Raw genomic sequence first — 11,179 nt, 5'->3', positions numbered from 1 at the left:
TTCATGATAAAAGATTTCACTACAGTACTTGTATTAAGTGAATTGAAAAATACTATTTCTTTTGTTTTTTTTTACAGTGCAAATACTTGTAATCAAAAATATAAAGTGAGCACTGTACACTTTGTATTGTGTTGTAATTGAAATCAATGTATTTTAAAATGTAGAAAACATCCAAAAATATTTTAAAAGGTATTAACAGTACAATTAATTTTAATAGCTTGACAGCCTTAAAAAAAAAAAAACACCAAAAATCCCCCCAAACCCTGATACACAATCCCTTATTGCAAGTTAAAGAGCATTCAAACTACAATAGCATATCATTCAAATGATTCTAAGCAAAGGGATTTGTTACAAGTGGTCAGTTTGTAACAAATTACTGACAGCAGTTCTAAAATTGCTTTAAAGTTTACATAGATTGTTGCAATTAAAAGCTGAATTTTATGCATTTTTATAAATACACACACACGCTAAATATATCTATCCTACACAATACTTATACTATGATATAATTAAAAGAACAGGTTTACTTTTATAAATCTGTTGGTATTGCTTTATAAATTCTTTAGAATTTTTCCTCTAGTCCCTGTTGCTGTTCAGTTCGTGGTCAGTCAGCTTTGGTCTTCTTTCTTGCTCTCTGGCACAGATTTTCTGACTTCTTTCCACCAGCTTTTCTTTGGCTCCTCTTGCTGGTTTTCATCTTCTCCCGATCATACGACTCTCTCTCTCTCTCGTTGACTCAGGGTCAGACTCAAACTGCCTGCTGGCAGCTGGCCTTTTAAGCTACATTGTCGCTCCCTTCTAATATAGGTTTTTATTTTTTTGAAGCAATTATCTCACTCGCACTTGCCCAGTATTAACTATTACTTCAGAATTCTGAACAACAGTTCTGACCTTTGTTTTAAAGTTGTGACCGGTTTGAGTGGGCTCCAACCAGCTAGCTACTCAGTTAACTGACCTCTCTGTCATCTCTTACTGCACATGCTTAGTAGCCACCAATCTTTCACATGCTCACTGTTGTCATTTGCCTCAGAGCTATGATTCTGCTGATCCACACATACTTGGCTTTTTGCAATGGCACCATTTTAGAAATCCTGGGTTCTCCCTGAGCATGCTCAGGGTCCACAGTGTTCAACTCAAGGTGGAGTGACTTTTGCTTATTTAGAATAGAGAATAGAAAAGCAAAGTGGAGATTGGAGAATTTCTTTAGTAATACAGGAAGCCAGCATCTTGAGCTTCAGGAAGGATTCCATTGTTTTGTTAAGTGCTAGAATACAGCAGTTTTCAAACTTTAGCAACCCTAGAATCCCCATTTTGATTTAAAAATTTTCATGGACCCCTAAGCCAACTTTAATTTTCCCGAGGGGTGCTCAACCCCTGCTTGGCCCCAGGCCCTGCCCCAACTCCACCCTTTCCCCCCCAAGGTCCCACCCCTTCCTGCCCCCTCCGTGCTCCTCCTCTTCCTTGTCTCTTTCCATCCCCTCCCCCAAGCACACCCCTTCCCCGCTCTCCTCTTCCCTCCCAGTGCCTCCTGCATGTCACGGAACAGCTATTCCACTGTGTGCAGGAGGCACTGGGAGGGTGGGAGAGGAGTTGATCAGAGGGGCTGGCAGCACCAGACATGACTCATGGACCCCCTGGAGCCAGACATGACTTGCGGACCCCCTAGAGTACCCTTGCAGACCCCAGTTTGAGAACCACTGCCATAATAGATTCCTGGAAGTAATCTAGTCTTACATCAGACCTACACTTTTAACTTTAGTATTTCCAAGGTCCTGGTGTCTCATTTCCCAACTAGAGACATTTGTTGAGGCTGTGGCTGATGTTCTTCTCTTAGCTTGGTGAAACTTTAGTGTTAAAAAAAAAATCCGGCTTTAGAAAAAAAAATGTAATATTTTAGTGGAAAATGTTTTCCAACACTCTTCTAGAAGAAAAAGGACGAACGCCATGTATATTGCCAACTTACAGGACAAAATAAACCGTACCTAAAATTATTTCTTTGCTTTAGCTCTTGCATATTTAATCCCTCTTTAGATATTTAATGTGAATGTTTGTGCTTTTTTTTTTTAAAGAGATTCAAAGCATTCACACTTGCATATGATTAAATACAATTGATTTCACTTAAAGCAGCTTCTGAGTTATAGAAGTGTGAATAAGGATGAAGCCAATGCACAATTAACGATGATGGAGTCTCCTATTGAGTTTAATGGATGAGCTAGTCAGTCACTTATTGTGGGTCGTGAGATGAGACCCAAGACCAATTTCAGCCCTCCAGCCCTATCCACAAGTGCCACAGGTAAAAACAAATAATTGCAGATAAGTGTGCACTGCTTTTAGTTTTGTGCCCTGCATAGCTCTCCTTGATAGCAGCAATCCATGAGCTCTCAAAGTCTTTCAGTTAGAGATGGCAGAGCTACCGCCATCGGATCTTGTCATGGTCTTAGACTCCTAGGTGTTGACATCAACTTTGCAAGACTGGAGGTTAGCTTTGAGTCTTTGGAATGTTTCCTTAGTCTGCCTCTAAAACAAGTTCCAGCCTGCAATTCTCTGTAGAAGACAGCTTTCGGTATTCTATCATCAGACATACAGACCACACTACCACACCTTCTGAGCTGCACTTCACTATAAAAGATTCAATGCCTGTGATGCTGCAGCACTTGAGAACCTTGGTGTTTGGAATCAAATATGGTCATTTAATTCTCCTTATCCACCATAGACATCTTAGTGGAACTGGTCTAAGAATTTTAGGTGGCATTGATAAGTAATTCATGATTTGCAGCTGTAGAGGAGCATGATGCTGTTGACATCACAGTAAACATCTGTTTGTTTGCAGACTGATAGCATATTTGTCTCAGAGATGATGCTGAAGTTTTCCAAAGACATCCCTGGCTGCACCAAGGTGCTTCATAATGTTGTCATCAAACCATGCATCTCATGAAATGACACTGCCTACATAGCACAATTTGTCACTACCTTGAGTGGTACATTGTGGATGGACAAAACTAGAGTGGTTGCACCACTTCCTGATTGAGGATGTACCATGACTTTGGTCTTCTTTAGGCCGATTGTTAAGTCAAAACATTTTGGTGCATGTGCAAAACAATCTGTAAGCAATGTCAAGGTGAATGTCCCTGAGTATATAGGTCAATGAAGTATCATCATAAATGGAAAGTAATTCATGAATAATTGTTTTCATAACTTTTGTCTTCTCACACAGTGTAGATTCAACACACCACTATCCATACAATACTGGTGACAAAGGGACTTGAGAAGCAGCCTTGGTCAAGGACATGAACCACCATTCCTGCCTGAAAAGATTTAATAATTTTCACAAACTTATCGGGACAACCAAACTTGCAGAGGACGGTCACAGGCCATCTTGATTTACAAAAATCAAAGGCATTAGTAAGATTGACAAAAACTACACATAGGTTTTGATTGTGTTCTCCTGAATTTGCCCGAGTACAAATCATGTATGAAGCACCATGCCCAGAATGGAAGCCACACTGGCTTTCAGGGAGTATCTTGCAATTTAAGAAAAAAAAAGTGATAAAAAGTTAGTCCTGGACAGAGATTTCATATGCCAAAACTCTGTCCAAAGCAAGTGATAGCTGAGTTATAAACTTTCAGAAAAGGTTATTTCTAATAATCTGACACAAACTACATCAGCCCTGAAATACCACTGTAATTATGGGGTTAATCCTGGTTTTTTTCTGGCACACGGTCACCAAACCTGCTCATAACATTTTGAGAAAAGTAAAGTGGAACAGAATTAGAACACTTTAGCTTTTCATCGTAATTGTTAGACATTAACTTTTTAAGCAGCATTTGTTAATGGTGAGTGTGTGTTGCTTAGAAAGCTGTTCATTACTAGATTGAATATTTTACTTTTACATATTTGTTTCCTTGTACTTATTAAATGAGTTTGCCATATGGCATCCATAATTATTTAATCAAGTTCATTTGCTTCTTACCCTGTTTACTATACTCTTATTGTATGACATCAAATGGAGTTCTTTATACTAGTTATGTCCTGAGAAATTATATAGATTAGAAAACAGTAAACTGAGAAGCAATTGCCATATGGAAGATAATTTTGCATTTTTCTATTATTTTGGATTGTTCTTGAAAGTTTGTTTTAAATGAGCATTTTTGCTATAGCTCAACCACTTTTAGAAATATGCTAGATAGACCTTTATCAGACTTCAAGAAATCCAGGTGTTTTCACGTATTGTCTATAGTACAATATTAATATTTAACAATTTATTTGCCAAACATGTATGTGATGGTTTGGACCCCTTAAGGTGTCACCTGATGTGCTGAAATAATGCTGAGCCTGCTTGTTAAGCCAGCCTGGGCACCCCTTTTACCTGTCTTGCTGAGCCAAGCTGTTAAGCCTCTTCCAGCACACGCACAGGCAGGGCCATACCCAACTGCAGAACAAAACAGACTCTGAGATCAGTTCTGGGAAGGCTCAGTGTAAGGGACTTGCCCTCAGCACTCTGGTGTCCACTTTCCTTGAGATGCAGAACCAAAGCTATATTATGAAATCTGCCTCCTCCCTCAATATGGAGGAAGGTATGCACAGCCTCTTTCCCTGCTCCCAATTATTAATTGTACGCACAGGGTTATTATTATAAACAAAACTATAAAAAGTGAATTTGATGTGAATAAAAGCAACAACAGACAGAACAAAGCAGATTACTGAGCAAACAAAACAAAATATGGAAGCTAAGCTCAATATACTTAAACAGGTTACAAAATGCAATTTTACCCTAAATGTTATTTTAGGCAGGTTGCAAAGTCTCTGTGGTTTAGAGTTCCAGTTATATTTCTTTTCAGACTGGATCCCTGTCTCAGTCTGGACTCCCCCTTTGCCTTCCCTTCAGGTGTCTTTAGCAGTCTTTTTTCTTGGGCAGGCAGGCAGGCCATGGAGAGGAGTCCCCCCATTTGCCTTCCTCCCCACCCTTAAATTAGATTTAGATGAGGCGGGAATCCTTTGTTTCCCAAACTTGACTCCCCTTCCCTTTCAATGGAAAGTTACAAGAAGTATCAGTTGACAAGACCACCTGACCTAGTAGTGTCACAGTTAGGTCCCCAGACACCTTCCAGAAGGGACAGAGATTAGTATCTTCATAGTCTTGTTGTTCCTTCCTGATGATCCATCAAATGTGATGGCTGATCATCTCGTGGGTGTCTTCCCAATATACACCCAGTTGTAATTGTAATGTAGTCCATATTCGTAACATTAGATACAGAAATGATACATGCATACAAATTGGATAATCACATTCAGTAAATCATAGTCTTTCCAATGATACTTTACAAGACCCATCTTGCATAATATATCAGTTATGTTATATCCATATTATAAGCATATTTCCATAAAGAATATGGAGTGTAATGCCACAATGTATATTTGTTAACATAGAAGTGTTTTTGTATTTTCCCTACTATATTTATTTTACATGACAAAAATGTATGCAGATTGTCTGTCTGTCTTCACAGGAATTACTATATCAGGAAAGTATCCTGCTTCTACCATTAAGTCACACTACCCAGATGCAACAGAGGAAGGAAAACTGGGTCCTTCAACCATTCAATAATCTTCATGCAAATTTATTCCTGATTGCACCTGGTAATCACCTTATTCCAGAAAGCTAAAGGAATAACAGCCAATCATTTAAAGTCTATCTAGTAGAACCAGTTTTACATTACAAATAATACTTTTTGAGAGTTGATTTATACAGTGTAGATTCTTGTATGTTGGCTAGGCTTATCACTGTGGCTATCCAGTACGAAGCTTCCCATAAGGAAGACCTCAAAGCTTCAACTCTATTGTAATACTCAAACTTATATTGTACCCAGAAAAAAAGCTGAGACTGGAAGAAACAGCTGTTGAATTGCAACTGGATTCAAAACTTGGAGACTAGCCTGGTACAGAATTCTGTGTTTCCGTTAGGTCAGTGTAACAGGAAATATATTATAGCAGTAAAAAACCAACATCTGCAAAGTTTTAAAACTTGGATGCCTAAGGCACTTATGTAGGAGTGTGTATTTCCAGATGTGCTGACCACCTGAAACTACCATTAACTTTAACGGGCTTTGGGGAGGTTAAGTGTTTCTGGAAGTCACACCACTTAGAGGCCTAATGATGGCAACCAAGGTTTGAAAACTTGCCACAATGTAGACTGTTATTCTCCAGCTGGATCTTTGCAGCCAATTTAGAAAGGTTTCTGGTTTTGAATGTGAAGCTGAATTGTGATAAAGATATTACAACTATGTTTTACACAGTGAGAAATGAAAGGCAAACTATCAATTTGAGTATTTTAAGTGCTAATCTGGCTCCTTTAACATAAATTGTTCTCCCATTTTTTGGGTCCCATTTGGTATCTCTGCTTCAGAGGCCTATCCCTGTCATACTTCAAAAGATTTTTAGGTTAGTACTGCACAACATCTAGCTTAATTTTCCTAAGGAGGGGCAACCTGTAAGATTATAGATTTTAAGGCCATAAGGGACCATCATGATGATCTAATCTGATCTCCTGCATATCATAGGCCACAGAAGCTTATCCACCCAGTCGTGTAAAAGACCTATAACTTCTGGCTGAGTTACTGAAGTCTCAAACATTGATTTAAAGACTTCAAGTTACAGAGAATCCACCATTTACACTAGTTTAAACCTGCAAGTGACTCATGCCCCATGTTGCAGAGGAAGGCGAAAAAACCCCCAGGGTCTCTGCCAATCTGACCTGGGTGAAAATTCCTTCCCAACCCCAAATATGACCATCAGTTAGACCATGAGCATGTGGGCAAGACCCAACACCTGGGAAAGAATTCTATGTAGTGTTCCATCACCAGCCATTGGAGATATTTACTGTTAGCAGTTGCAGATCAGCTACATGCTATTGTAGGCAATCATCATACCATCCCCTCCATAAATTTATCAAGCTCCATCTTGAAGCCAGTTAGATTTTTTTGCCCCGTCAAGGTTCCTTCCCCACTCTGAACTCTAGGGTACAGATGTGGGGACCTGCATGAAAACCCCCTAAGCTTATTTTTACCAGCTTAGGTTAAAACTTCCCCAAGGTACAAACTATTTTACCTTTTACTCTTGGACTTTATTGCTGCCACCACCAAGCGTCTAACATACATACAGGTACAGAGAAGGGCTACTAGGATGATCCGAGGAATGGAAAACTTGTCTTATGAAAGGAGACTCAGGGAGCTTGGCTTGTTTAGCCTAACTAAAAGAAGGTTGAGGGGAGATATGATTGCTCTCTATAAATATATCAGAGGGATAAATACCGGAGAGGAATTATTTAAACTCAGTACCAATATGGACACAAGAACAAATGGATATAAACTGGCCACTAGAAAATTTAGATTAGAAATTAGACGAAGGTTTCTAACCATCAGAGGAGTGAAGTTTTGGTATAGCCTTCCAAGGGAAGCAGTGGGGGCAAAAGATCTATCTGGCTTTAAGATTAAACTCGATAAGTTTATGGAGGAAATGGTATGATGGGATAAGATGGTTTTGGTAATTAAATATTCATGGTAAATAGGCCCAATGGCCTGTGATGGGTTATTAGATGGGGTAAGATCTGAGTTACCCAGGAAAGAATTTTCTGTAGTATCTGGCTGATGAATCTTGCCCATATGCTCAGGGTTTAGCTGATCGCCATATTTGGGGTCGGGAAGGAATTTTCCTCCAGGGCAGATTGGAAGGCCCTGGAGGTTTTTCACCTTCCTCTGCAGCATGGGGCACAGGTCACTTGCTGGAGGATTCTCTGCTCCTTGAAGTCTTTAAACTACAATTTGAGGACTTCAATAGCACAGATATAGGTGTGAGGGTTTTTTTTTTTTGTAGGAGTGGTGGGTGAAATTCTGTGGCCTGCGTTGTGCAGGAGGTCAGACTAGATCATAATGGTCCCTTCTGACCTAAATATCTATGGATTGGCTACATAACAGGGAAAGAGCCCGCTTGGAAACTTCTTTCCCCCAACATCCTCCCCAAACCTACACCCCCTTTCCCGGGGAAGGCTTGATAAAAATCCTCATCAATTTGCATAGGTGAACACAGATCCAAACCCTTGGATCTTAAGAACAATGAAAAAGCAATCAGGTTCTTAAAAGAAGAATTTTAATTGAAGAAAAAAAGTAAAAGAATCACCTCTGTAAAATCAGGATGGTGAATACCTTACAGGGTAATCAGATTCAAAACATAGAGAATCCCTCTAGGCAAAACCTTAAGTTACAAAAAGACAGAAAAACAGGAATATACATTCCATTCAGCACAGCTTATTTTATCAGCCATTTAAACAAAACAGAATCTAACGCATATCTAGCTAGATTACTTACTAAGTTCTAAGACTCCATTCCTTTTCTGTTCCCAGCAAAAGCAACACAGACAGAGAGCCTTTTCCCCCCCCCTCTAGCTTTGAAAGTATCTTGTCTCCTCATTGGTCATTTTGGTCAGGTGCCAGCGAGGTTATCCTAGCTTCTTAACCCTTTACAGGTGAAAGGGTTTTTCCTCTGGCCAGGAGGGATTTTAAAGGTGTTTACCCTTCCCTTTGTGACACCCCCCCTTAGTAGATTATTCCAGAACTTCACTCCTCTGATGGTTAGAAACCTTTGTCTAATTTCAAGCCTAAACTTGTTAATGGCCAGTTTATATCCATTTGTTCTTATGTCTACATTGCCATTTAACTTAAGTAACTCCTCTGTAAATACATCAAAGAGATAAATACAAGGGTGGGAGAGAGCAACCATATCTCCCCTCAGCCTTCATTTAGTTAGGCTAAACAAGCCAAGGTCTTTGAATCTCCTCTCATAAGGTAGGTTTTCCATTCCTCAGATCATCCTAGTAGCCCTTCTCTGCACCTGATCCCGTTTGAATTCATTTTTCTTAAACATGGCAGACCAGAACTGCACACAGTATTCAAGGTGTGGTCTCACCAGTGCCTTATACCATGGTACTTACACTTCCCTGTCTCTACTGGAAATACCCTGCCTGATGCATTTTTGGACTGCATGATCCTTTTCACAGCTCAGTCATCCTGTGATCAACTAATTCACCCATGTCTTTCTCCTCCTCCTGTCGCTTCCCACTGATAAATCCTCAGCTTATAGCAAAAATTCTTGTTGTTAGTCCTTAAGTGTATGACATTGTACTCTTCATTATTAAGTTTTATCCCATTTCTATTCCAGTTTTCAAGGTCATCCAGACCTTCTTGTATGGTATTACGGTCCTCCTCCATATTGAACTTCTGAACTTCATGTCATCCACGGATTTTATTAGCACAATCCCAGTTTTTGTGCCAAGATCATTAATGAAGTTAAAATAGGTCCAAAAACCAATCCCTGAAGAACTCCACTCATAACCTCCCTCCATCCTGACAGTTCACCTTTTAGTATGACTCCTTGTAGTCTCCCCTTTAACCAGTTCCTCACCCAACTTTCTGCCAACACAGTAATCCCCCATCTTCTGTAATTTAATAATTTCCCATGTGGAACTGGATCGAATGCCTTACTAAAATCCAGGTAGATGTGAACTGATTTTTGTAGACAAAGAACATGCAGATATCTTAAAGAATGAGATCACATTGGTCTGGCACAATCTACCTTTTGTAAAACCATGTTATATTCTATCCCAATTACCATTTACCTCTATGTCCTTAACTACTTCCTCTTTCAAAATTTGTTCCAAGACCTTACATACAACTGAGGTCAACCTAATGGGCCTGCAGTTTCTTAAAAATAGATACTATATTAGCAATTCTGTAGTCATAGGGTACAACCCCCGAGTTCACGGATTCATTAAAAATCCTTGCTATTGGGCTTGAAATTTCATGTGCCAGTTCCTTTAATATTCTTGGATGGAGATTATCCAGCCCCCTGATTTAGTCCCATTAAGCTGTTTGACTTCCACCTCAGATGTGGAAATTTCCACTTCCATATCCTCATTCCCATTAGCCACCCTTGCACTATCCCGAAGAACCTTATTACCACTTAGACACTTTGCCTCAGTTTAAGTGTTGTCACGCCTAGATTATCTTTAATTTCCACCCCATTCTCAGTGCTCAGCAGTCCCACTTCTTCTTTCCTTAGTTTCTTTCTACTTATATGGCTACAGAACCTTTTATTATTGGTTTTAATCTTCTTTGCAAGGTCCAACTCTGCTTGGCTTTTGACAGCTCTCTTTTCTGACCTCCAAGAGGAATCATCTTTCCTTGCTGATCTAGCCCATTCTGCTTTCTCTTAATACCCTCTTTGAGACGCTTATCCATTCAGCTTGGTCTGCAACCCTTCCCTACAAATGTTTTCCCCTTGCTTGCGATGCAGGCTTCAGACAGTTTTTGCAATGGTGACAAAGTAATTCCAAGCCTCCACCACATTCAGAACCTTGAGTTCAGTCCAGTCCACTTCCCTAACAAATTCCCTTAATTTTTTAAAGTTTGCCCTTTTGTAAATCAAGGACCCTAGAAGCATATCTATTTTTGTTTATCCTTCCATTTAGTTTAAACTGAATTAGCTCATGATGACTTGAACCAAGGTTGTCCCTACAATCAGCTCGTCTGTGAGGTCCTTACGACTCACCAATACCAAATCTAAAATGGCATCACCTTCAGTTGGTGCAGTGATTCACACCCAGGAAAATCTGGGCCCTACTACTAGTAGTAACACTCGTCCTCCAATCTGTGTGTGATTATGGGAAACTAACTTCCCAGATAATTCCCAGTATTTATTTCATTAAAAACATTAAAGAGGTCTCTATCCATATCCAAATTGGATTCTGGGGGTTCTGTAGCATACCCCAAGCACTAGTCCTGGGGAACCTCTGGTAGTTCTTCCTCAGTGATTTTTGACCCAAAACAGACAGTCTTATCCATCACTTCCTTTATTTAGTCTACCTTGTAAAGGTGGTGGAGTAGTATATTAATGACATTTATTTCTGTCTTTCTTGAACAGCACATACCCTTCAATACCTGTACTCCAGTCATGACGACTATTCTACCACATTTGCTATCCTTACAATACCTGGTTTCACTTCCTGCATGAGTAGTTCTAGTTCCTCCATTTTGTTATCCAGGCTCCTTGCATTGGTGTACAAACATTTTAATTGTTTCTGCTTGGCTTTGCCCAGATTCCTCACCCAATTGGGTACAGCCATTTTACTGCC

Source organism: Lepidochelys kempii, chromosome 1, assembly GCF_965140265.1.
Source record: "Lepidochelys kempii isolate rLepKem1 chromosome 1, rLepKem1.hap2, whole genome shotgun sequence".
Taxonomy (NCBI): domain Eukaryota; kingdom Metazoa; phylum Chordata; order Testudines; family Cheloniidae; genus Lepidochelys; species Lepidochelys kempii.
The sequence above is the reverse complement of the archived record's forward strand: the minus strand, read 5'-3'. Positions refer to the sequence as shown.